General features: G+C 52.1%; 1 protein-coding gene across 5 annotated transcripts in view; it reads right to left on the bottom strand.

Moving 5' to 3' along the window:
• The window catches only part of OCLN (occludin), a 66,139-nt gene extending 48,477 nt beyond the window's left edge, over nt 1-17,662 (bottom strand). The window contains exon 1 of one of the 5 annotated variants that reach the window (XM_070056831.1): nt 17,519-17,662. The gene's annotated coding sequence lies outside the window, so the exon portion shown is untranslated. The other 4 variants (XM_008262318.4, XM_051853430.2, XM_070056830.1 and 1 more) reach the window with 4 other exon arrangements.
• Nucleotides 17,663-27,703: the final 10,041 nt, after the last annotated feature.

The following is a 27,703-nucleotide window of genomic DNA, read 5'->3' as shown; positions in this document are numbered from 1 at the left end:
AGGAAGGGAGGAAGGAAGGGAGGAAGGAAGGAAAGGCAGCGTGCTCCCTGGGTGCTCAGGTGCTTGTGGCCGCTTCACAGGACGGTGGGGAGGCCAGGTGGGGACACACTGGAGGGGACAGGCGGAACACGGGGGAGCAAGCCAACATTCCTCAGACGGCTCCCGTGCACCCAGCGCCTCACACAAAATCCTCCCTGCTGCCTCAGATCAACCCTCCGGGCTGCGCAGCCACTTTGCAAACACAGGAAGGGTGGGAGAGAGAGGTGAAGCGGTCTGTTCACAGGCACGGATCCCGCGTGCTTTCTACCACCACAGCTTTCAAAAGCGAGTTCTGGGACCAGCACATGGACACAGCACATGGATGTGACATATGTGACACAGCAGGCAAAGCTGCAGCCTGCGATGCTGGCGTCCCATATTGGCTCCAGGTCATGCCCTGCCTGCTCCACTTCCGATCCAGCTCCCTGCTGATGGCCGGGGAATAGCAGCAGCAGATGTCCCAAGCAAAAGCCGGAGCTGTGCCCATCTGAAGCCAGGAGCTGCTTCTGGGTCTCCCACGTAGGTGCAGGGGCCCAAGCATTGGGGCCATTTTTTTTTTTGTTAAGTTTTTAAGCTGGCTGGCGCCGCGGCTCACTAGGCTAATCCTCCGCCTGGTGGCACTGGCACACCAGGTTCTAGTCCTGGTCGGGGCGCCGGATTCTGTCCCGGTTGCCCCTCTTCCAGGCCAGCTCTCTGCTGTGGCCTGGGAGTGCAGTGGAGGATGGCCCAAGTGCTTGGGCCCTGCACCCCATGGGAGACCAGGAGAAGTACCTGGCTCCTGCCATCGGATCAGCGTGGTGCACCGGCCGCAGCGCATCAGCCGTGGCGGCCATTGGAGGGTGAACCAACGGCAAAGGAAGACCTTTCTCTCTGTCTCTCTCTCTCTCACCGTCCACTCTGCCTGTCAAAAAAAAAAAAAAAAAAGTTTTTAAGCTTATTCAGTGAGAGAAATGTGCAGGAGAGTGAGGGCTTTATTTAGGGGAGAAAGAGAAATCTAGTATCTAAGTTGGGTCCGTACCAAGCAGGGAGCAGGCCAGGGGCAAGCCACACGCAGCAAGCATGCAGGCAGGAAGGCGGGGAGTGGGCGGCCCAACGGCCATGTGCTGGGCCATCTTCTACTGCCTTCCTGGCCATAGCAGACGGCTGGATGGGAAGAGCAGCAGGGACACAAACTGGCGCCCATATGGGATGCTGGCGCCACAGGCAGAGGCTTAGCCTACTGTGTCACAGCACCGGCCTCTTGTTCACTAATTAAAACAAACACTAATTAAAACAGACATCTGTTGAAGGTTTACATGAATCAGACTGGACCATGCTTGCCTGCAAACGCTCCTGTACCTTCAGGTTGAAGGTAATGGGAAAGCACCAGCTTACAAGGCAGCATTCTGAGGGGTAACTCAGCAAGGTGTCGCCATCTGACGTTTTCTCCCCTTTTCAAATAAGATCTGTGCAATTGTAAATTCCTATATTAGGGACAGTATATCAATTCAAACTTTCAATTTAGGTCTTTAAAGTTAATGGCACAGGGCCAGCAGTGTGCAACAGCAGTACAGCCGCCGCCTGTGATGCTGGCACCCCCTATGCACACCAGCTGCTCCCTGACCCAGCTCCCTGCTAATGGCCTGGGGAAAGCAGCGGAAGGCGGCCCACGTGTTTGGGTCCTGGACGGAGCTCCTGGTTCCTGGTTTCAACCTGACTCAGTCCTGGCTGCTGCTGCCATCTGAGGGGTAAACCAACAGATGGAATCTCTCTCTGTCTCTCTTACTCTCTAACTCTTTCAAATAAATAAGTAAATCTTTAAAAATAAAATAAGTAGTATAGGGTAGAAGTTTAGCCTAACAGTTAAGATGTCCACATCCCCTATCAGACTGCATGGGTTCAAGTTCAACTCTGGCTCCCTATTTCAGCTTCCTGCTAATGCATACCCTGGGGGGCAGCAGGTAATGTCTCAGGCAGTGGAGTCCCTGCAAACCACATGAGAAACCTGGATTGGGTTCAGCTTGGCCCAGCCCAGTCCATGCCATTGCAGGCATTTGGAAAGTGAACCAGTGGAGGGAACTTCTCTGTCTTTGTCTCTCAAATAAATAGTTTTAAATTAACAGCAACTTTCTTCTACATTCATAAGTACTGCCAATTCCAATTCTCAAAAAAAAACCCTGCTCAACCATATATTAGACATGACCTCAAACATGGAAATATATTCAATGTCATTAACATCAATACAATTAGCATAGTTTGCCAAACACAGGAGGAAAGATAATTCTGAATTGCTTTTTTAAAAGATGTATTTATTTATTTGAAAGTCAGAGTTACAGAAAGAGAGAAGGAGACACACAGAGATCTTCCATCTGCTGGTTCAAACCCCCCCTCCCGCCCCGCAATGGATGTAACAGTCAGGGCTAGGCCAGGTCAAAGCCAGGAGCCAGGAGCCTCTTCTGGGTCTCCCAAGAGGGTGCAGGGGCCCAGATACTTTGGCCATCCTCTGCTGCTTTCCAGGCACATTAGCAGGGAGCTGGATCAGAAGAGGAGCAGCTGGGACTTGAACCAGTACCCATATGGGATGCCAGCACTGCAGACAGCAACTTAAGCTGCTATGCCACAGTGCCAGCTCCTACATTCGGTTTTCAAAATTTACTGCAAATGGGAAAACAGCAGAAAATGGTCCAAGTCCTGGGGCCCCTGCCACCCACATGAGAGATCCAAAGAAGAACCTAGTTCCCGGCTTTGGCCTGGCCCAGTCCCAGCTTTTGTAGCCATTTGAGGAGTGAACCAGCATAAAGATCTCTCTAAATATACATAACTCGGGACTGGCACTGTGGCGCACTAGGTTAATCCTCTGCCTGTGGCGCCAGCACCCCATATGGGCACCGGTTCTAGTCCTGGTTGCTCCTCTTCCAGTCCAGCTCTCTGCTGTGGCCTGGGAGTGCAGCAGAAGACGGCCCAACTGCTTGGGCCCCTGTACCCACATGGGAGACCTGGAAGAAGCTCCTGGCTTCGGATAGGTGTAGCTCCAGCCATTGTGGCCATTTGGGGAGTGAACCAACGGAAGGAAGACATTTCTCTCTACTCTCTCTCTTTCACTGTCTGTAATTCTACCTGTCAAATAAATAAATAAAATCTTAAAAAATAAATATACATAACTCTGTCTTTCAAATAAACATTTTTAAAATTTTAATGTACAGCACATTATAAGTGATAATTAATGACCTCAGAAGAACCTTACACACCTATGACAAACTCATTGAGACTATCCGGGTAGTTTCTGAAAACTAAGTAGAACACTCTAACTTGTAGGGAAACCCAGAAAAAGCCCCTCTCAACTTGCTGTTTCTAGGGGCAGCGCTGTGGCTCAGCAGGTTAAAGCTGCAGCTTGTAGTTCCAGCTTCCCATATGGGTGCTGATTTGGGTCTCAGCTGCTCCACTTCCAATCCAGCTCCCTGCTAATGTGCCTGGGAAAGCAGTGGAGGATGGCCCAAGTCCTTAGGCACCTGCACCCGCATGGGAGACCCGGAAGAGTCACCTGGCTTTGACCTGTCCCAGGCCGGCTGTTGTGGCCATTCGGGGAGTGAACCAGTGGATGGAAGACCTCTCACTCTTGCTCTGTCTCTCCTTCACTAACTCTGCCTTTCAAATAAATAAATATATCTTTAAAAAAAACTGCTGTTTCCTGGACTCACAGTTTAGTGGTCATGTTTCCCCTAGGAGAAGAGATTTTAAACTGTGAAGCAAACAATTTCAGAAAGTTCATTAAGAACACCTTCATTTCCTTTAGGAGGAGGTTACCGAATTAGTAGACAAAGGGCACGCAGAGAGGAGGACTCTTGAGCGCAGCTGGGCAGAGTCACAAGAGGCTGAGCAATGGCACCCAACCAGAAGAAAAGAATGGGCCGTCTGTCCACCTGCACGGAGGTCTACAGTGCTGACAGCAGACAAGCAGCCTGAGACAAGCTAATCGGGTTTGCAGCTGGTCGAACCCTGGAGAGGGTAACTGAACCACTGGGTAGCAGGTCCACCAACATTGGTGCAGGTGCCAGGAAGGTCAGAATGATAAACCCAAACCAACTAACGGTGTCCACAGCGTCGTCTGTCAGCTCACAACCCGGTAAGCTCCTCATCCCGTCCAAGCCTCACCTCTGGGATGGAATAAAAGACAACGGACAGTAGCCTTCTGAATCACAGCATTCCTATCTTCAGGTTCAACCAATTTCAAACTACAAACACTGGGGTGGGGGTGGCGCTGTGGAGTGGCGAGTAAGGCCGCCCGCTGCCTGCAGTGCTGGCATCTGCGTCCCAGCTGCTCCACATAGGATCCAGCTCTGCTGTGGCCTGGGAAGGCAGTGGAGGATGACCCAAGTGTGCCTGGGCCCCTGCACCGCGTGGGAGACCTGGAAGAAGCTCCTGGCTCCTGGCTTCGGATCAGCACAGCTCCGGCCTTTGCAGCCAATTGGGGAGTGAACCAACAGATGGAAGACTCTCTCTCTCACACTCTCTCTCTCTGCCTCTCCTTCTCTGTGTAGCTCTTTCAAATAAATAAATCTTAAAAAAAAAAAACATTTTGGGGATAAAAACTGCATCTGTACTGAGTGTATACATTTTTTTCTTATTTCCCCAAAAAAAATACAGCACAACAAACACTGACACCACACTCACACTGTGTTAGGTATCATAAGTAATCTGCAGATGATATAAAGTGTACGGACAGACGTGCCTACGGTATATGCAAACACTGCACCACTGTCTAAAGGAACTGGAGCTTCCTTAGACTTTTTTTTTTTTCTTAAAGATTTATTTATTTGAAAGGCAGAGTTACAGAGAGGCGGAGAGAGAGAGAGAGAGATCTTCCATTCGCTGGTTCACTCCCAAAATGGCCACAATAGGCAGAACTGCACCGATCTGAAGCCAGGAGCCCCCTCGAGGTCTCCCACATGGGTGCAGGGGCCCAAGGACTCGGGCCATCTTCTGCTGCTTTCCCAGGCCACAGCAGAGAGCTGGGTCAGAAGTGGAGCAGCCAGGACTTAAACCTGCGCCCATGTGGAATCCAACACTTTAGACTGGGGCTTTAACCTGCTGTGCCACGGCACTGGCCTCTGGATTTTGGTATTTGTGAGGCAGCCTGGAACCAACTGCCAGCATGCCAAGGGAATCTGTATTAGTGAAAATGAGCACGTGCACTCACAGCAAGCCAGCTATCTTGAAAGTGAGACATTTCGTGCACAGCTCCATCTGCCACGCTCACGCCCCGGGAAAGGCCTGTTCCCAGCGGCTCTGCACTCCCGCTGCGGCATCCCCACCCCGGCGGACGCTGCCGCCTGCCGCCCTGGAGGAGCAGATTTACAAGCTGGCCTGCTCTGATCGCGGGTCAGAGCGACCTTGCACAAGCGTGTTTTGTGACGGGCGATAAAACCCTGAGCGCCGTGCAGGCAAAGCTCTTGCTCTCGCCGATCTCCACCATCTAACCAGGACGGCAGGCGCTCTCTGGACAAGCGCGCCAAGTTCCACCTGATTCTTTTTTTTTTTTTTTTTTTGACAGGCAGAGTGGACAGTGAGACAGAGAGACAGAGAGAAAGGTCTTCCTTTGCCGTTGGTTCACCCTCCAACGGCCGCTGCGGCCGGTGCACCGCACTGATCCGAAGCCAGGAGCCAGGTGCTTCTCCTGGTCTCCCATGGGGTGCAGGGCCCAAGCACCTGGGCCATCCTCCACTGCACTCCCGGGCCACAGCAGAGAGCTGGCCTGGAAGAGGGGCAACCGGGACAGAATCCGGCGCCCTGACCGGGACTAGAACCCGGTGTGCCGGCGCCGCAAGGCGGAGGATTAGCCTAGTGAGCTGCGGCGCCGGCTCCACCTGATTCTGATAGAGCCACATTCACCGAGCAGCCGACACTGCACGACCACGCGAGTCCTCCCCTGCAACTGGAAATACGCTCGTCCACAGCCTCCGCCCTGGCGGCACACATGTGTCTATGTACTCGAGCAATTAAAAGCATCACTTAACTTAGAAAATGAGAAACTAAGCACTTAGGCACTTGGGCATAATGTCCCCATTTTCGAATACTGTTAGATATAGGACCCCTCCCCTCCAATTTAAAACACTCTGCGCAGTTTCTAGTCCTTGGAGGCCTCTCTCTACAGAAACTCCTCCCGCCCCGCCCGGTGGTCTCGGAGATTGTTCAGAACAGGCGCTCGCAGCCCAGCCCCAGCCGGCAGGCTTCCGTGTCTGCTAGCACAGCGCAACCAGAGACACTGCTGTGAGACACCGCCGTCGGCAGCTCCAGCTCATGCGGCCACAGGCCCAAAACACTCACTCCAAAGACAGAGCATGAAGCCAGCGCCGCGGCTCACTAGGCTAATCCTCCACCTTGCGGCGCCGGCACACCGGGTTCTAGTCCCGGTCGGGGCGCCGGATTCTGTCCTGGTTGCCCCTCTTCCAGGCCAGCTCTCTGCTGTGGCCCGGGAGTGCAGTGGAGGATGGCCCAAATGCTTGGGCCCTGCACCCCATGGGAGACCAGGAGAAGCACCTGGCTCCTGCCTTCGGATCAGCGCGGCGCACCGCGGCGGCCATTGGAGGGTGAACCAACAGCAAAGGAAGACCTCTCTCTCTGTCTCTCTCTCTCTCTCCTCTCTCTGTCTCTCTCTCTCTCTCCTCTCTCTCACTGCCCACTCTGCCTGTCAAAAAAAAAAAAAAAAAAAAGAGTATGAGGCCCAGACTGTTTAAACCCCTGCTCCTTCAGGGTCCTGGTTCTGTGAAGCAAAGCTCTGCCTGCACCTGTCCTCTCCTCTCCTCTTCCTCCTCTCCCCTCCCCCTCTCCTCCCCTTCCCTCCTCCTCTCCTCTTCCTCCTCTCCCCTCCCCCTCTCCTCCCCTTCCCTTCTCCTCTCCTCCCCTCCCCTCCCCTCCCCCCTCTCCTCTCTCCTCCCCTCCCCTCCCCTGCCTTCTCCTCTTCAGGAGGCTACAGCCCTTCCTCTGTAAGGGACACTGCAGTCAACTGCTGCGGGCCCATCTTGGCTGTCCCACGCACCTGGGCCTGTCGCACACTGGTCATTTTGGTGGCCCTTACAGGGATCTCCTCCACCCGCCAGGCTAAAGAATTCGAATTCCCTCTCCTATGGGACATCACTGGATGCCAAACTATCCCGGACAAGGGCAGACTCACAGGTTCGCCTAGCGTTAGGCCTCAGGGGTTCCCCAGACCGACCTGGTCCCAAACCGTCCTGGGAGCTGGGTGGAGGCGGGGCCCCACTCTCCCTCTGACAAACGGGGCTGCCCCCCGCACCTGTGGCTCCCCCGGAACCTCTGGCAGTCAGCATGTCTTCCTTTGCCCCACAGGCATCCTCCTGTGGGGGACACAGTCTGCGGCCCCTCCGCACACACCACCTGCCCCCGGCTTTTCTGTAACAGAGCCCCGCCTCAGCACAGCTTACACAGTGATAAACATCGGCCCCTCAATGGCACCCTAACTCCCATCGCCCTTCAGGCACCGGACAGCCTCTGCCGCCACCGGGAGAACGCAGCAGGAGTCCCCGGGTCCCAGCTGTCTTCAAACTCACCCCCTTCCTCTCCTGCCTCTCCTCCGCTCTCTCCACCTCCGCTCTCTCCACCTGCGCTCTCTCCACCTTCGCCACCTTAAACCCCGACTCCCCGAGGGCGAGGGCGGCCTCACAATCAACATGCATTGCGTCTGAGTCAGCTCCATGCACTGCAAGCTGTAGGAGCCTGAGGCCGGACCCCCAGGCCTCTCAAAAAGAACTCCTCAAGCCGGCCTTCAAGGTCTTTAACAGTGGAGAGAGACAGAAAAAAACCAGTCTGAAAAAATACAAATCGGGCCTTCCTGACTGTTGGCCTCAGCTGTGTCTTCGGCTTTTTCCCCAACCAAGAGACATTTCCCCAGGAGGCCCATCAAAGGAGATAAGCCCCCCAGGTCCCTGCAACTGCTTCAAGTGTGGGCAGCTGGACACTGGGGCAGCACCTGCCCACAGCCATGGCCTCCCCCAGACACGGTCCCTTCCAGGGCCACTGGGAGTCTGACAGCCCCATGGCCCCTCGAGGCGGCTGGGCATCACTTCCTAGACCTCAGCCCAAACCTCCGGCCTCCTGGCCACCTGCCATGCGCCAGCTGATCCTGAGCCAGGTCTCCTGGGACTCTTGGAGAGGACTAAAACAGCCCAGACCAACACGGGCCTCCACCTCCACCACCCCTGGGTGGCTCTCAGTAACATTTCTTATCAACACAGGAGCCACTTACTCCCATTCTTCCATCTCTATTGCTGGGGTCAACAGACTTATCTCAGTTCCCAGGGGGAAAAAATCCAATTCTCCCTTGTTGCCTTGGAAGACACTTTTCCGCACATTCCTTTCTGGTTCCTTCCCACTGTCCCACTCCCGTCCAAATTCCACACCACTATGACCCCTCCAACACCACCACCCTCCCAGCCAAAAACCCCAGGGCTCCTTCTGCTCCATCCAAGTGATTATTAACAAAGTCATTAACAAAGCTGTGCCTACTCCCCATAGCAGATACTGTGCCTACTATGCCACCATGGACCACAGGGGCATTTCTTTTTTTTTTTTTGACAGGCAGAGTGGACAGTGAGAGAGAGAGAGACAGAGAGAAAGGTCTTCCTTTGCCGTTGGTTCACCCTCCAATGGCCGCCGCGGCCGGCGCGCTGCGGCCGGCGCACCGCGCTGATCCGATGGCAGGAGCCAGGAGCCAGGTGCTTTTCCTGGTCTCCCATGGGGTGCAGGGCCCAAGCACCTGGGCCATCCTCCACTGCACTCCCTGGCCACAGCAGAGGGCTGGCCTGGAAGAGGGGCAACCGGGACAGAATCCGGCGCCCCGACCGGGACTAGAACCCGGTGTGCCGGCGCCGCAAGGCGAAGGATTAGCCTAGTGAGTCGCGGCGCCGGCCAGGGGCATTTCTTTTCAGTCCTCTCAAGACCACTTCACTGCTACTCAGACAGACCCCAACACCCGTGCTCACAACTCACACGGGCTGTCCTTCCCCAGGGTTCTGGGACAGCAGGCAGGCATTAACTGAAGACCTTTCCTCTCTTTCCCTCCCAGGAGCACCCTCCCCCAGTATGCTGGCAACCTCCTCCTGTGCAGCCCAGAACACAGACCTCCCAACTGGGTCTCCCCCTCCAAGGCTCAACCCAACCAATCCCCGTCACAGACTTGGGCTCATTCTGTCTCCAGGAAAGCAGCAAATAAGCACAGGACAGAAATACCTCGTTTCTTCTCTTCCTAAGCCTACCAGCAAACACGACCTCCTGTCCTTCTTAGAATTTAGAAAGTGCAAGGGGGCTGGCTCTGTGGCGTAGTGGGCTAAGCTTCTACCTGCAGTGCCAGCATCCCATATGGGTGCCGGTTCGTGTCCTGGCAGCTTCTCTTCTGATCCAGCTCTCGGTTACAGTCTGGGAAAGCAGTAGAAGATGACTCTAGCTAGTCCTTGGGCCCCTGCACCCGCGTGAGAGACCCAGAGGAAGCCCCTGGATTTTTGGATCAGTTGAGTTCTGGCCATTACGGCCATCTGGGGAGTGAACTAGAGGATGGAAGACCTTTCTGTCTCTCCTCTCAAATAAATAAATCTAAAAAAAAAAAAAAAAACTTAAGATGTGCAAAATTGTCACATCTTGATCTGAAATCTTGTTCTTAATGCCAGGCCCTAATACGAGGTCACTTCACGAGCCTCTCTCCACTTTGGCTGATTCTTCCTCTCTCTCAATTAGCCCTCCGACACCCCCTATTATGAACTCTTTTGCTGCTATGGGTCCTTATCTCTTTGCACATCCAACTCTATATCCCCCCCATGGCTGGATTCAGCCTCTCTGTCTTGTCAACTTTTCCCTCCTTCTCAACCCATACCTTCCCACTCCCACGCCCTTATCTCCCCACTATCCAGGTGACCTTCAACCTCCTCAATCAAAATAGGCCTTGGAATTACAATTCCCCCAGGACAGACTGATCACAATCCAAGCTTCCCCAACTGACTGGAGTCAGCTCAAAACCAAGCCTGCCCTTTCCTATTCTAATGGACTGAGACGGGCCATCCATCTCAGGGTCAAGTCCACCAACTCCCATATCCTCCTCAAACATCTGGAAAACAGGCCACAGTTCAACCGCCATGGACCCACTTTCTCCTGTCTCTTTCCAGACAAGCCCTTCCTTGTGTCTCTTCTACCCCCTATCCCCCCACACCCACCAGGACATCCAGGGGGAGCTCCTCCCAACATTACAGACATGCAATCAGTCCTTCACCCCCTCTCCCAGTGGACAGTGGGTCCATCACCCATGACCAAACCAACTCCCCACACACCTATCACTCAACCTCCCTCTTTTATAATATATTCTTCCCAAAGCCCTACCATCTCACCACCAACTAGAGACAGACAAGTTATTTAGGCAGCACCCACTGGCCCTTCAAGGGCCACAATTTCTGATTCCAACCAACACAAAGTGTTAATGGTCACAGAGTGGAGGGCGGTTGCTGGAGCGAGTCTCTTGGGTTCTTTTCCTCAGCTTAGTATAGAAATAAAAAGCTGGGAGACAAATTTGCAAACTTTTATTTGATTGGTAAGCAATAGAGAAAGCGCCTGGTCCAAGAGGAGACCAGGGGAGTGCCCAAATGGAACACTGGCTTTGAGGAAGTGTCTCGGGTTTTTAAAGCATTGCTATCTGTATACTGAGTTATCCTATTGGAGGTGCCCACTGACAAGGTTTTTTTTAAAGATTTATTTATTTATTTGAAAGTCAGAGTTACACAGAGAGAGGCGAGCCGGGGTGTGGGGGGTCTTCTATCCGATGGCTCACTCCCCAATTGGCCGCAACGGTCAGAGCTGAGCTGATCCGAAGCCAGAAGCGAGGAGCTTCTTCCAGGTCTCTCATGTGGGTGCAGGGGCCCAAGGACTTGGGTCATCTTCCACTGCTTTCCCAGGCCATAGCAGAGAGCTGGATCGGAAGAGGAGCAGCCAGGACTAGAACCGGCACCCATATGGGATGCCGGCGCTTCAGGCCAGGGCATTAACCCGCTGCGCCACAGCGCTGGCCCCTGGACAAGGGGTTTTACATGTGCTGATTGGCTTGGGGCTCACGGAGATAGTACCGGCCTCCTGGAGACTGCCCGTCTCCTTAGGGGCTCAGACCCCCCTCCCTCTGCTAGCCCCAGGTGAAAGACTGCACCCACCCTGAAGGTGACTTAAGGCTGCAAGGTCACAAGTGCAGCACAAGAAGCTAGCATCGGGGAGATGCCGGTTGGTATGGAGACAGGCTTTCCAGCCACAGCGGGCAGCCCGCTTGTGAAGGACATCCACCTCTGTCTGAAGGGGCCCACAGACCCCCAGCCCCACTGGCCAGCCTCACAAAGCAAAAGGACTACAAGAGTTTACATTCCTCTGAGGGCCTGGGTGAAATCCCACCATTCTCCCCTTCACACGGGCACACAGCTCCTCAAGCCTGCCTCACACAGCGATCTGCTTACCCCGTTAGCTGGGACGACCCTTACCTCTACCTAATGAAGGGACCGACACTTCCACTTCCTTCCTGTCTAAGCCTATTTCAGTCTTGATCCATATTTAGAGCCCGCCCACAGCCCGGACTTTGTCTGCGGAACCAGTACCCACCTATGCCTGCCGGCCAGCTGGCCTGGGACCTGCACGCCTGCTTACTCATGCCCAAGCTCTCACTAATCAGTGACAGCATCCCATTCCACTTCGCTCACGGACTCCACGATCCTACCTGTCCTAGCTGCCACAGCCATCCATTCGGGCGGACCCCTCCAGGCCACATCTGCAGCCAGGCAGGTCTCACGCGAGCTGAGCCAACAAACTGCTGCCCTGAGAGCTGAAGCTGACCCTGTGCAGGAAGCGCTCACCTTCCTGGCTGGCGTGATGGTATAGAGCAGTCAAGCACTTCACATCCTCTGCTAATCAAGGGGGAACTTAGGCCATGCAGAGAGGAAAAAAGGCTACTGTTTCGGTCATCAGTCCAGTAAGGTATATATCGACCTAAAAAACATGATCAGGCCGGCGCCGCGGCTCACTAGGCTAATCCTCCGCCTAGCGGCGCCGGCACACCGGGTTCTAGTCCCGGTCGGGGCGCCGGATTCTGTCCTGGTTGCCCCTCTTCCAGGCCAGCCCTCTGCTGTGGCCAGGGAGTGCAGTGGAGGATGGCCCAGGTGCTTGGGCCCTGCACCCCATGGGAGACCAGGAAAAGCACCTGGCTCCTGGCTCCTGCCATCGGATCAGCGCGGTGTGCCAGCTGCAGCGCGCCGGCCGCGGCGGCCATTGGAGGGTGAACCAACGGCAAAGGAAGACCTTTCTCTCTGTCTCTCTCTCTCACTGTCCACTCTGCCTGTCAAAAAAAAAAAAAAAAAAAAAAAAAAAAAAAAAAAAAAACCATGATCAAAAACACCATAAACTTTTCTAAACATGGCTGGCAGGGGAGTTTTGACCAACGGAGTTCCAAGACCAATGGCTGAGGGTGGTCCTCCTGGCCAGCTCCCTTTCTGGGTCCTATAACAACCTTCCTCTATTCCTCCAGGGTCCCTCCCTGTCTCCTAAATTCTACCCTTCTTCATCCAAGGGCAGGTCCAGGCTCTCAGGGAAGCTTTACAAAGGCGACAACAAACTCGGGAGGTGTCACTCCAAGGCACCCGTGACCACTAGGTGCTCCCAGCTTCCCTTTCTCCTGGTAGGGGCAGCCCTGCAGCCAGCCCGTTCAGCAGGAACTGACCTTCACCCCATCCACCAGAATATTCACCAAATAACAAGAGGAGGGAATGTTAGGGAAAAGGACTCCCTACACACACACACACACACACACACACTCAGCCATTTCTTTTTCTCTGAGGCCTTGTACAGAAACTTTGCAGGCCAGCACTGTGGCACAGCGGGTCTCCCATATGAGCATCAGTTCCAGTCCCAGCTGCTCTGCTTCCAATCCAGCTCCCTGCTAGTGCACCTGGAAAAGCAGGGGAGGATGGCCCAAGTGCCACCCTTATGGGAGACCCAGAAGAAGCTCTTGGTTCCTCATTTCGGTCTGGCCCAGCCCTAACTGGCGCAGCTATTTGGGGAGTGAAGCAGCAGATGAAGATCGTTCTGTATCTCCCCCGACACCTCCATAACTGTGCCTTTCAAATAAATTAAATAAATCTTTTAAAAAAGAAAAGTCCTCACACCTGGTGATTCTGGAGAATTCCCCAAGCAAGTGCCCGCACCCCTACCCAGCGAGCTTCCTGCCTGGCTAGTACACACTACCACAACACCTGCAAGACACCACCGTCCGTCCCTACCTCTAGCTCAGGCAGGCAAAGGCCCAGAACATTCCAGCACATGCTCCTCTTTGCTCAGCTGCTCCCTGAGACACACCCCTTGCAGCCCTTCCTCTGCAAAGTGAAACAACCTTCCAATAAACTGGTGCTAACCAATCCTGCTTGTCCCGCATACTTTGGCCTGCTGAATATCAGCCAAGTAAGCATTCCAAAAATGCAAACTTGGGGGCTGGTGCTATGGCTCAGCAGGTTAAGCTGCTGCCTGAGACACTGGCATCCCATATGGAGCAGCTGGCTCTGCTTCTGATCAGGCTTCCTGCTAATGTGCCTCGCAAGGCAGCAAAAGATGGCCCAAGTACCTGGGTCCCTGTCACCCACATGGAAGACTAGGATGAAGTTCTTGGTTCCTGGCTTCAGCCTGGACCACAGCAGCCATTTAGGAAGTGAAGCAGCAGATGGAAGATCTCTCCCTCTCTCTCCCTCTCTCTTCCTTTCAAATAAAATCTTCTAAAAAATTAAAATGTAAACTTAATTTTAAAAATCAAGAGCTTAAGTGCAGAATAAAGGAGACCTGGTGTTTTCAGTGCAGGTGCTTTATGGTGTTCTATTTAAAAAAAAATTTTATTTATTTGAAAGGTAGAGTTACAGAGAGAGAGAGAGAGAGAGAGAGAGAGAGAGATCTTCCATCTGCTGCTTCACCCCCCAGATGGCTACACCACATGGTTCAGGGGCCCAAGGACTTGCGCTTCTCCAGGTGCATTAGCAGGAAGCTGGATGGGAAGTGGAGCAACTAAGATGCAAACCAGCATCCACATGGGATTCCGGCACAGTAGGAGGCAGCTAAACACAGCACCAGCCACAGTGCAGCTGTGTTTTTTTTTTTTTTTTTTTAATGTATTGGAGTTAGCTTTTTTTTTAAGATTTATTTATTTTACTTAAAAGTCACAGTTACACGGAGAGGGGCAGAGAGGGGGAAAGAGAGAGAGAGAGAGAGAGAGATCTTCCATCTGCTGGTTCACTCCCCAAATGGCCGCAACGGCCGGAGCTGAGCTTAGCCGATGTGAAGCCAGGAGCCAGGAGCTGTTTTTAAAAAGTGCATTTTCGGAGCCAGCACTGTGGCATAGTGGGTAAAGCCACCACCTGCAGTGCTAGCATCCTGGGTTTAATTCTAATATGGACACGGGTTCAAGTCCCAGTTGCTCCACTTCCTATCCAGCTCTCTGCTGTGGCCTGGGAAAGCAGTGGAAGATGGCCCAAGGCCTTGGGCCCCTGCACCCGCATGGGAGACCAGGAAGAAGCACCTGGTTCCTGGCTTCAGATCGGCGCAGCGCCGGCTGTAGTGGCCATTTGTGGAGTGAATCAACAGAAGGAAGACCTTTCTATCTCTCTCTCACTGTCTATAACTCTACCTGTCAAATAAAAAAAAAATTTTTTTTTTAAAAAAGAAACATAAGCTGAGCTGGGAAAGAGTCTGAAAATGCTTTGCTCTCACCTTATTCCTTAAGGAAAACTGTCAACAAGTGAACAGGTAACCTTACTGTGTTTATGGGGAGTCTGTTCCTTTTACATCACACGCAGCAAGAGTCAATTTGCCTTTTAAAAGTATAGGTTAGAGCAGTTAAGATGCCCACAACACGCATCTGAGTGCCTGGGTTTAATTCTAAACTCCAACTCCTAACTTGAGCTTCCAGCTGGTGGGCGTCCTGGGAGGTACCTGTGACACACCTATGACTGGGCTCCTGCCATCCCAGTGGGAGACCTGGGGTTGTACTCCAGCTCTGGGCTACGACTGTGGCCCCCTGCCCACTGTGAGCATTTGGGAATGAATCAGCAGATGAGAGCGCTTGTGCATGGGCTCTCTGCCTCTCAAATAAGTGGGGGGAAGAAACTGGGGGGCTGGCACTGTGGCATAGCGGCTAAAGCCGCCGCCTGCAACTCTGGCATCCCATATGAGTGCCGGTTAGAGTCCCCGCTGCTGCATTTCAGATCTAGCTCCCTGCTAGTGCACCTGGGGAAGCAAGGGAAGATGGCCCAAGTCCTTGGGCCCCTGCACCCACGTGGGAGACCTGGAAGAAGCTCCTGGCTACTATCGGCCCAGCTCTGGCCTTTGCAGTCATCTGAGGAGTGAACCAGCGAATGGAAGATCGCTCGCTCTCGCTCTCTGTCTCTTCCTCTTTCTCTGTAACTCTGCCTTTCAAATAAATAAATAAATAAACCTCTTATTTTAATGCAATCAATGAAAACTTCCTTCTGTGAAGCTCCTCAGAGGTGAAAGATGTACCCGTCTACTCACGCGGTGACACAGAACTGCCTCATTGAAAAGACACCAGCAATTCCCACGTTATCTTCAGGAGAAAATGAGGAATTCCACCTTTACGTCGGGCAAGGCCACAGGGACTGGTCAATGGCAGAGAACCTCAGGAAAGCTCGCCAAGTCTACTCTGATGCTGGACTATCAAGCACTGAGGCATCCGACACACCTTCCCAGGTCAGGTGAAGCTTTCCAGCCAGCCCATGTTCCATCCTTCCCCTGCAAGCCGGTAGCCACCTTAAAATGCAGGTCCAACAGGACCTGCCTTGGGTAGAGAAGGCACTGCCCATTACTTCCCTAAACAGCCAGGTAAAGAACCTGCTGGCAGGTGCATAGCCTGTGTTACCCATGTCACTACACCCCCTCTCCACGGAACAAACACCTAACAACTAAATAAACGCAAACTTTTTTAACTGAGTGTTATTTTGCCTAAGGAGATATCTATAGGTGTGGCTCCACCATTTAAAATATCTTTTAAAAACACCAGTAGTACAAAACACAGGTACCCTGCAAAATAACAACTGCTGCACCTGCGAGAAGTCTGAGAAACCTACCTCCACCTAGAAAGAACCAGGTTTCAACCTCAGCACGTCACCCGAATCACCCTCGTGGGAAGAGCTCCTGTTTTCCCAGGATCCCAATAATGCACCTGTTGTGCAGAACCTGGAAAGCGGCCTGCAGCCCGCCCAGCCCCGGGGCTTCCCCCTCGGGCTCCGGCGCTCCACAAAGACGCCAGGGACTCGGAGGGGCTCCCAGCCCCAGGGCGCAGAGGCCATTTTGGCTCCCACACTGGCCGGTCGGGCGGCGACCGTGGGTCCCCGGCCGCGCGCTCCGCGGCGCTCGGGCAGGCTCGGCCGCAGGCAGGTCCGCCCACCTGGCGGTGGCCTTTCGGTCACGGGTGAGGACCCGAGGCGTGAGCCGCTTCCCTAGAAGTCCAGCCTCACTCGAAACTCACTCTCCGCCCCTGGCTTAAATCGACGCGGGTTCAAACAACTCTCACGGAGTGGCTTCGAAAGGCCAGGGTGGTTCACGGCGCGACTCCAGGAATTCTGACCCGGAGCAAACCGGCCACCCCTCGCCTGGACGCCCAAGGGGGTGGGGTGCGGCCAAAGCCGCCCCGGCCGGCCAGTGACCTCTGGCCCCCACCCCCTGGCCTAGGACCTTGCAGCCGGCGCCGCGCCCCTGTGCCTAGGACCACCCCCACTCAAAAAAAAAAAAAAAAGAAAAAAAAAGAAAGAAAGAAAGAAAGAAAAGAAAAAAAAGACCTGTAGAGCCTAGCGCGCAGTCCTTACACCTCCCGCCCCCCTAAAACAGAAAAGCTACCCGCGCCGCCCGGACCCTGGTCACTTGCAGCGCTTGGGTCGAACAAAGCTGGGCCCCCGCGGCCCGGGCACGCAGCCTCCCCCAGCGCCAGGCGCTGCTCCCTGCACGGTCCCGCAGCCCCCGGGCGAAACCGCCACCGAAACCAGCGCTGAGCGTCCTCCCCGGCGCCGCCTCTGCCGCCCAGCGGGGACCCTCGGGGCCCCCTGCGGCCCTGGCGCCGCGCCCAACTCTCACCCACTCACCGCCCCCCACCCGGGGGCCGCAGGAGCCGAGGAGCGCGCTCACCTGGCTGGCGCACCTGAGGCCGCGCGGGCCGCCGGCGGGCAGCCCGGGACTGCGCTGGGGACCCAGCCCTCGGCCTCCGCCCGGCCCCGGCCGCCCTGCCCCGGGCATGCGCACCCGCGCCCGGCCAGGGGCGCGAGAGGCCCTCGCGAGTCCCACCTGCCGCCGCCGCGTCCCCCGCGCTCCGGCCGCCGCTGCCCGGACTCCAGCCGCCTGCCTGCGCGCGACCCGGGCGGCCAGGGGAGGCGGGCGCTCGCGAGAGGTGTGGTGCGGCGGCCTCCTCCCCCGGTGACCCATTCACCTGAAACTCGCCCGGGCGGGGGAGGGGAGCGGGCAGCGGCAGGCGGAGGACCCAGCCCTGCCCCGCACACCCCGCGGGCGCGCTCCGTTAAAGGAACCGCACCGCGTTTCGGCCGCGGCGGCCCGGGCTCCCGGGAGGCCGGGGGAGGCGGTGCAGCCCCCCGGGGCTGGCGCACGGCGGGAGCTGGCGGGGCGAGGCGGAGGGAGGCGTGCGGGGCTGCTCGTCCTCGCACGCCTTCCTCCCCTCTGAGCGGTGGTCGGGAGAAAGCGACCCGGAGGCGTTCCTCCAACCGCAGACCCCGGGAGACACTTTGGGAAGGCGCGATGGTTTAGGAGCACTTTCGGGAAAAGCCCGTCGCTCAGAGTAACGGCCGGGGGCCGGGTCCTCAACCCCACCTCCACCCCCGAATGAGACTCTATGATTGGCAGGCGGCTCTGAGCGGCTTTTCAACTGTTTTCGGTAGTCTCTTTGGCTTAAAAGACAAAGAGAAAAAGCAAAACAAAACAAAAAAAACCTTAGTCTGGTAACTAAGAGAATAGATTTCTATTATTTCTTGGTCTGTGATTGACCGCCTACGGTCTATGTCTGCGACAGTGTTGCATTTCGACTTTTTAGCAAAATTGTACCCTGGGATGTGGTCGTTTTAGTTCTTACCACGGGTCTGCCTTGAAAGCGAGAATTTAGGTTTCTTGAAGCCTGACTCTATTCCTGGGATGCCAGCCTTGCCGATGAGTCTCTGTCCAATCCCGCCCACCCCTGAGCCTTTAATAAGTGGTTAGAGCTGTGACGCTCCCGAATATTAGATCTTAAGGCACAATTCAATACTGAAGGAAGTAAAAGCTTGTAAATATAGCATAAGGTGTTTTAAATGATGACAGCCTTAATAGGTAATTAATCTAATTGGTATTTTTTTTTTTCGTGGAAGTCATCCTTGCAGGGTGTTTGTAGTTTTTGAGTGATGCCGTTTAAATTAGTATTGGTAACACTGGGGAAGTCAAGTTAATCCTCTTAATGTTCAATGCCAGATTACTGAAATCTCCGAACATTCCAGTCGGTTTATAATTAAACAAGGGAACATTTCCTAATGCTCCCGAGGTTTGTAAACACGTGTCTTTTACTTTACAATGTATCTTGACAGTCCCTAACAATAGAGTACAGCAAAGAGGTGATCCTCCGAATTTCTTTCTATTTTTGGAAAAGAAATGTATTCCACACAACATCAAATGAATCCTTTCCAAGTGTGCATTCAAGTCAGTGATTTTTGAAACACTCACGAGGTTGATTTCACATTTCCCTCACCCCAGACCCAGGAGCCGCACTCTCCACTTCCCTCTCCCCAGCTTCTGTCTTCCTGTCTCTATTGATTTGCCCAAGCTGGACATTTTATACGAGTAGATAACAGAAGACAGTCATCCCTTGGTGTCCAAGAACACCAAAATCTGAGAGGATCAAGTCCCTTACATAAAACATCCTATTATTTGCATATAACCTGTGTGTATCTCCCTTACACTGTGTCATCAATATAAGTGTTGTGTAAACAGTGGTTGTACTATATTTAGGGTCTAATGATGAGGAAAAATGTCTGTACCTGTTCAGTATAGACTGAACTATTTTTCCCAAATGGTTTGCATCCAGAGTTGGTTGAATGCATGGATCCAGAGGGTCAGTGGGTGTAGCCTTTGTGGCTGGCTTCTTTTATTTCACATGCTGTTTTCAAGATTCATGTGTGCTGAAGCAGGTACCAACACCCCATTCCTTTTTATGACTGAGTAACACTCCTGTGTATGGCTGTTCCACATTTCATTTAATCCACTCATCAGTTGATAGAGATTTAGAAACGTTCATGTGTAAGTTTTTGTGTGGATTTCTTTTGAATTCTTTTGTGTAGGGTTTTATTATTTTTTACATATTTATTTGAGAGGCAGAGAGAGAGTTTCCATCTGCTGGCATTCCCCAAATGCCCTCAGTGGACAGCCATGAAGCCAGGAACCAGGAATTCAATGTGGGTGGTGTGCTTCCTCCCAGGGTCTGCATTAGTGGGAAGCTGGATTCAGGGGCAGGGCCAGGGCCAGGGGGTGAACCCAGCACTCGGCTGTGGGACGCAGGCATCTTAGGTGCTGTCCTCACCTCTGTGCCAAACACCTGCCCTGAAACTGACTTCCTAGGTATTGCTGAGCCCATGCATAGGGATAGTAGGATTTGTTAAGTTGAACTACATGAAACTGGCAATAGTTGATCATTTTTTAATTGCAAAAATGTCAACTTCATATGGTTTAACTCAATACTAAATTAAATTTCTGGGAAATGTTTTATACCATTTATATTTAGTTCAGATTAGTTTTCCAAACTATACTCACAACAGTGAAAGATCCAAAAACTAGTGTGGTTTGACCTATTGCCTAATACTCATTCTGTACACATTAGGTAGTAGTTGAAAGTATCTAGAAAAAAAATCCAACCTTAAAACTTAAACATATCTTCGACAGCAAAACAAACTTTATTATTGGGGGTAAAGGACTATACTCAATTTCATCATGTCACATAATCATAAATTGTAGCAAAAATTAACTATATTTTTACCAAGTATTGCTTCTTGGCAACTCACTATTGACTACTATTTGATTAGCATCCCCATGACTCAGAAACAAGTAAATATTATTCTCAGAAGACCTATGATTAGAAATTTGTTGATTTTACCTGCAGTCAAATGGATGATAAAACTAAAAATGGTTTTCTCTTCCTTATTATATGTAAAGGAGAAGGTTCTGCTCAGATTATACTGTCAGAAATCTGCATTCAAGTCTGCATTGCCAATTAGTAGCTGGAAATTATATAGTCTAATTTTTCTCCACTGCACATCCAGGATGATAATAAATAGTACCATACAAGGTAGTTGGTAGGCTCGTGGGACATTCTCCAAGGCAGACTGCACGCTGGGCCATAAAACAAGTCTCAGTAAATGTTTAGCAAGTCATTGCTGTGTCCCATCGGCCGGGAATAGTCCCCGAGACACAAGTTTTCCAGAAATATTGCTTGAGTGAGTGTGTCGGTGAATCTAACCCTGATTCTCCTAGCCCCACTTGTCTGCAGTCTTAGCCATCTCTCAGGCAGCCAACACTGTGAAACCAACACATTCCTTGGTAGCATTTCAAGACTTACATCTGGAGAACTAGGGCTTAGAGAAGAAAAGAAGAGAGATTAAAATATTTCCACTCTGCTGCACCTGCTTAGTGGATGAATCCAATGTTTGGTATTTGTTCAAGAGCAATTCAGTTTGGAGTTGCTGAGGGCACCCTGTTTCCCCACCCCACCACGGGGGAGGCTCCCTCCTCCACAGAGCACAGTTTCCTTGGATAAGTGGGAGGATCTATGGGGAAGTGAGCAGGAAGGCAATTTCTAAGAGGACGATTACGTGAGGGAGTGAACCTCTGTCTCCTCATTTCCTGTGCAGGAAGCAAGATCCTTCCAGGAGGAATCCAAGGTGGAACAAAGAGAATCGACAGCTGAACAGGAACTTCAACAACTGAAATAATAATTAATAGTAACAACCTTCCTTACTCAGAGAAAGGCGTGTGCCAGGTGCTGTGCTGTGTGTTTCATGAGCTTTTGATTTTTTGTTATTTTTGCCTTTGCAGAAACCATATGATGTACTGTTCTTTTCTCCATGTTATGCATTGGAAAACTACAGCTCAGAAAGGGTTGATCATTTACTCAGGTTATCTGCTTGGTGATAGACAGGATTCACACCCAGGTCATGTGGTTCCTGCACTCGTGTTCCCAACAGCTTCACTGTACTTCAGGTGACTTGCTAATACTGTGGTTTTTTAAAAAACAATTAATTAATTTATTTGAAAAACAGAGTTACAGAGAGGCAGAGTCAGAGAGAGAGAGAAGTCTTCCATCCACTGGTTCACTCCCCAAATGGCTGCACCAGCTGGAACTGGGTTGATCCGAAGCCAGGAGACAGGAGTTTCTTCCGGGTTTCCATGCGGGTGCAGGGGCCCAAGGATTTAGGCCATCTTCTCCTGCATTATCAGGGAACTGGATTAGAAGTGGAGCAGCCAGGACTCAAACCAGCGCCCATATGGGATGCCTGCCCCACAGGTGGTGGCTCTACCACTACACTGCAGTACCAGTCCTTATAATACTGTATTAAACTGTGTATATATGTCATAAATTTTTGTGGGAATTTTTTATTTTATAATACAAAATATTTTTAAGGATAGAATTTAGAGACCTGATTGGAAGGTGGTTACTGACCTAAGTCCAGGTGTGTTGTTTTGTGTGTTTGGTTTTTTTTTTTTTTTTTTTTTTTGACAGGCAGAGTGGACAGTGAGAGAGAGACAGAGAGAAAGGTCTTCCTTTGCTGTTGGTTCACCCTCCAATGGCTGCTGCGGCTGGCGCACCGTGCTGATCCGATGGCAGGAGCCAGGTGCTTCTCCTGGTCTCCCATGGGGTGCAAGGCCCAAGCACTTGGGCCATCCTCCACTGCACTCCCGGGCCACAGCAGAGAGCTGGCCTGGAAGAGGGCAACCGGGACAGAATCAGGCGCCCTGACTGGGACTAGAACCCGGTGTGCCGGCGCCGCAAGGCAGAGGATTAGCCTAGTGAGCCGCGGCGCCAGCCCAGGTGTGTTGTTTTGTGAATAACATTCCTCAAATACCCACAGAAAGTAACCGTAACTTCATTGGATCAGAGTAGGTTTGGTACCATCATCTGCGGAGAGAGAGATCTGGTATGGGCCAGAATATTGTCGCAATGGATGATGCAGAGAAAGAGATCTGGGGATGGTTTTTCTTTTCTTTTCCTTTCTGTGGCCTTACTCTAGGTAATTGGCCTGAAATTCAGTTTACCAATCATATGCAGCAGGGCAGGACATTTCCCTACAGATTGGAAGAAAATCTGTTTTATCTTTAAAACTGCACTGGTCGGGCCTTTATTGTGGCTTAGTGTGTAAAGCCGCAGCCTGCAACCCCAGCATCCCCTCTGGGCTTCAGTTCATGTCCCAGCTGCTCCACTTCCTATCCAGCTGCCTGCTAATGTGCCTGGGAAAGCAGCAGAAGGTGGCCCAAGTGCTTGGGCCCCTGCACCCATACGGGAGACTCTGGCTCCTGGCTTCAGCCTAACCCAGCAAGGGCTGTTGCAGCCATCTTGGGGAGTGAACCAGCAGATGGAAGATCTCTCTCTCTCCACCTTTCCCTCTCTCTGTAACTCAGACTTTAAGAATAAATAAATATTTTAAAATTTTTTATAAATCTTTTTTTAGATTTATTTATTTATTTGAGAGGTAGAGTTACAAACAGAGAGGGAGAGACAGAGAGCAAAGTCTTCCATTCACTGGTTCAGTTCCCAAATGGCTATAACGGCCAGAGCCGTGCTGATCTGAAGCAAGGAGCCAGGAGCTTCATGCTGGTCTCCCACGTGGGTGCAGGGGCCAAAGCACTTGGGCCACCTTCTGCTGTTTTCCCAAGTGCATTAGCAGGAAGCTGGATTGGAAGTGGAGTAGCTGGAACACGAACTGACGCCCATATAGGATGCCCGAGCTGCCATAGGCAGAGGCTTAACCCACTACGCCACAGTGCTGGCCCCTTAAATTTTTTTTAAAAACTTATCAGTCATCCATTTGCAGTGGAAAATGGGTCTTGCGGCCATTCTCAAGAACTGGTCTTCTTGAATCTTGTAAATTCCAGAGAGGAAAGAGAAAAAAAGTAAACATTGACCAAATACTGTGTTCCCATGTCTAATTTTAACTTCCTGGGGCTCTTTAACCTCCTGGGTCCCCAGACTTTACAAAGTGATCATCCTAACCTTGATCTGAACTCTAGGAAAATCATTTGAACTGATCAGATGTAAAACTGATCCACCTCGGGCGGATCACACATTTCTCATCATTCTGTTGGTTCTAGGGACAGCCTTCTTTTACTCATGCCGAGGGCTTCGATGTGGAGGCTTTTCTGATTTTGTTTGGAGTTCCTTGGTGGCATCCGGAGGTATCTACAAAGGGTGACTGTCTAGGGCTCCTATTCTGTGGATGCATATTGACACAGGGTGTGGTCTGAGTGCCAGGTATGGGAACCGTACATGCAAAGGAATATTTGTTCAGTCAAAAAAATATGGACTTAGTACCAAGGTATACCAACCTTGTTCTGAGCCCCCGGATTTCAGTGGACTTAAGACAGACAGGGTCCCTGTGGCAGGCTGTGCTCTAGTTGGCAGAAGAAATGCAAGGATGACTAACCTGCAGATGAGCAAGAGACTTTCAGATGGTGGTGAGTGAGTTTCAAGAACAAAAACAGCCGGCGCCACGACTCAATAGGCTGATCCTCCGCCTGCGGTGCCGGCACACCAGGTTCTAGTCCCGGTTGGAGCGCTGGTTCTGTCCTGATTGCTCCTCTTCCAGGCCAGCTCTCTGCTGTGGCCAGGGAGTACAGTGGAGGATGGCCCAGGTGCTTGGGCCCTGCACCCCATGGGAGACCAGGGGAAGCACCTGGCTCCCGCCTTCGGATCAGCGCGGTGCGCCGGCCGCAGCGGGCATTGGAGGGTGAACCAACGGCAAAGGAAGACCTTTCTCTCTGTTTCTCTCTCTCACTGTCCACTCTGTCAAAAAAAAAAAAAAAAAAAAAAAAAGGATAGAGCCGGCCCAGCCAGGAGAGGCAGGTGGAGGAGCAGCAGTTGGCTGCCGGGACAAGGCGACATCTGAGCTGAGGCCTTAGTGATGAGATGAGCCAGCCACAGGGAGCTCTGAGCACGGGAAGGCCAGGTCCAGCACCATTTTGGAGAGTCAAGGCGGAGGAAGCCAGAAGACAGGAGAGAGTGAGAGATGAGGCCTGACGAAGGCAGAGGGAAGATCTTTGCATGTTGTGCACACGTATGGGTGTTTTCTTCTAACTGCCCCAGGATGGCTTTGAAGGGGTGTAAGCAAGTCAGATTGGTGGTTTTCATTGTGAATTATGTGGAATTTTGAGTGGCAACCTAAGTATTGTTCTCTATTTTAAGTAATTATTTGGTAATGCATGGACATTTGATCTTTGAAATATGTAGCTATTGAACAGAAAGAATTAAACTTGAGAAAGAGAGCCAGCGTGATCTGAAACCAGCTGATAGGATCCAGAGACTCGCGTTCATCCTCCTACGTGAATCTTAATGAGACAGGTGGGCCTTTGTGCCTGCAGCGGCAGACACAGGCAGGGCCAGAGAGGGAGGGCACGGGAGAGGCTCTGCCATAATCACGTGTATTTACTTTTCCTATATTTTCTAAAAGGTCCCAATAAACAAGTGTGTCTTATTCCTGACAGGAAAAACTTTTAATTGTTTTTCTTTTTATGTGAAAATTCAAACCTCTAGAAAAGTTGAGAAAATAAAGCTGTGACTATATCCTTCACCCAAATTAATTAATTGTTGACAATGTCCACATTCTCACATGTACACACATACACAGGGACATGTAAGAAATGTATACATAGTATTTATTTGCTCCACCATTTATATTCTAACATTTATACTTTTTTGTTACTTTAAAAAAATAATTGTTAGATATGAAGTCACTTTGCCTTAAACATTTCAGCAGTAATAAGCAAGGAGTTGGTGGCCCGCGCTCTGCTGTAGCAGGTTAAGCTTCTGCCTGCTATGCTAGCATCCTGTATGGGCACAGGTTCAAGTTCTGGCTGCTCCATTTCTAATCCAGCTCCCTGATAATGGCCTGGGAAAGCAGTAGAAGATGGCCTAAGTGCTTGGGTCCCTGCACCCATGTGGGAAACCCAGAAAAAGCTCCCTGCTCCTGGCTTCGGGTCAGCGGAGCTCCAGCCATTGCAGCCATTTGGGGAGTGAACCAGCGGGTGGAAGAGCTCTCCTTTTCTCTGTCTCTCCCTCTGTCTGTCTGTAACTATGCCTCTGAAGAGAAACAAGGAATCGGGGTTGGGGCCGGCATTGTGGCATAGCAGGTAAAGCCACTGCCTACAACATCAGCATTCCAGTCCCAGCTACTCCATTTCTGACCTAGCTCCTTGCTAATGGCCTGAGAAAAATAGCTGAAGATGACCAAGGTGTCTAAGTCCCTTGCTTGGTTAAAGTGGCCCCTTCATCTCTCTTTTCTCTTTTATTTTATTTTTTATCCGTTGGTTCACCCCCAAATGGCTGCTACGGCTGGAGCTACGTAGATCCCAAGGCAGGAGCCAGGTGCTTCCTCCTGGTCTCCCATGCGGGTGCAGGGCCCCAAGCACTCAGGCCATCCTCCACTGCCCTCCCGGGCCACAGCAGAGAGCTGGACTGGGAGAGGAGCAACCGAGACTAGAACCCAGCCCCTATTTGGTATACCTGCACGGCAGGCGGAGGATTAACCAAGTGAGCCATGGCGCCGGCCCCTCTCTTTTCTCTTTGTAATTAATAGATATTCCTGGCGGTAATGGACACTTTGATTCAGTGTAACCACCTTATTCCCCAGCAACGTTCCGTCTGCTGATTTTTTAAAAAGATTTATCTTATTTATTTGAAAGTCAGAGTTAGAGAGAGGAGAGGCAGAGAGAGAGGTCTTCCATCCGATGATTCACCCCCAATTGGCCGCAATGGCCAGAGTTGCGCCGATCCAAAGCCGGGAGCCAGGAGCTTTTTCTGGGTCTCCCATGTGGGTGCAGGGGCCCAAGGACTTGGGCCGTCTTCTACTGCTTTCCCAGGCCATAGCAGAGAGCTGAATCGAAGTGGTGCAGCCGGGACTTGAACTGGCGCCCATATGGGATGCAGGCAGCAGCTTTACCCACCATGCCACCTCGTTGGCCCCTGAAAGTCTCTAGTGTTTGTTTTGGGCACAGCAGGACTTGTCTCCCCGAAACTCATTGGGTGTTTAAACTCTGATGTCTTCATGTTAATGGTTGATCTGTTAGGGTGGAGACTTGATCTAATTGATATGAGGCCCAGGCGAGGCAGAGAATTAAATAGCAATACATGAGTTGCAAAATTTTCCACAATTTCTGTCTCCAGCCCTGAACCTTAACTCCGCCCCTTCCTTGTCAACCCAGCACATCCATCCGAGTGTCCTAAGGGATGGAGGCGGGGACGCGGTGGTGAGCTTGCGTGCTTAGACCTCAGGCACCCTGAACCCCCCAGAATCCACATCACTTCCATTTCCATCAGGGGACCACCCCCACTGCACAAAGCAGACCTCGGGTGTTGGGTGGCCCCGTGTTTGGCCTTCTGTCCTGCTCTCCGCTCAGGGGCAGCCCCGTTCTCTCTGGCCCTGTCAGGGCAGGTCGCTCTCCCCATCTCATGCTCACGCCTGAGTGTTTGCGCTCCTTCGATGTAGCCTGCGTTTGTACACGTTACTTAGATGTAGCCTGCGTTTGTACACGTTACTTAGGCGTCTGCCTGGAATTGTTTGCTCACCCTGGAATAAGAACTGGGCGACACATTCCTGCAACCAAATGGTGGTGTCTGCGGGGTCAGGCCCGTAGGAGGTCTTTAGGTCGTGGGGGTGTGGCCTGGGGGGAGGCACTGGCGCCAGTTTTGATTATTTACTGCAAGGCCAGCCGGGCTTTGCTCCCTGGCTCTTCCTGTGGTCGTCCATCGCCTTATTGTGCAGCCGTCGGATCCCGACTTACGATTCTGAGCTGTCGCGGAAAGAAGCCTTGTCTTTCCCAAGAAAGCCCCTCTCAGGTATTTTAAAGTGTCGAAAAGCAGACTCATATAGAAATTTGTTACTGCGAAGTGGGGTTATTACCGCATGTAAAGAAGTGGATTTTGGAATTGTTTTACTGGGCAAGGTCGGATGAGATGGGAGAAGCAGGCCGGAGAAAGCCTAGGGTGTTGTAAGGTGAGCGTTTGGGCACCTGCTATGCGCTCTCGGAAGCCTGGAGTGCAGCTGGCGACGTGGCTAATACAGGCCTGATTGCTGGGGCTTCCGGCTGCAAAGAGCATCCTGTTGGGAACTGGATTAAAGATCGCCCTCGCTACCTTGTAGCAAGGCGCCAGGCTGTGTGGTGTGCCTGTCCTGAGAGTGGGTGGGAGGCTGAACTGGTTGTTTGGCAGAGGGTGTTCAGGCCAGCAGGGCGTTCAGGGCTGCTCTTGGTATGTTTTACTGGCATTAGGAATGGGAAGAAGTGTTGGGACTGCAAAACACCATTGAGAACTGACTTCCCAAAGCGAACAGCCTGGGCAAAAGGCAGTGAGTGTGTTAAGGAGACAGACAATGGGAGG

This window comes from Oryctolagus cuniculus, chromosome 14 (assembly GCF_964237555.1).
Source record: "Oryctolagus cuniculus chromosome 14, mOryCun1.1, whole genome shotgun sequence".
NCBI classification, from domain to species: domain Eukaryota; kingdom Metazoa; phylum Chordata; class Mammalia; order Lagomorpha; family Leporidae; genus Oryctolagus; species Oryctolagus cuniculus.
This window is presented reverse-complemented; position numbering and strand designations above follow the sequence as displayed.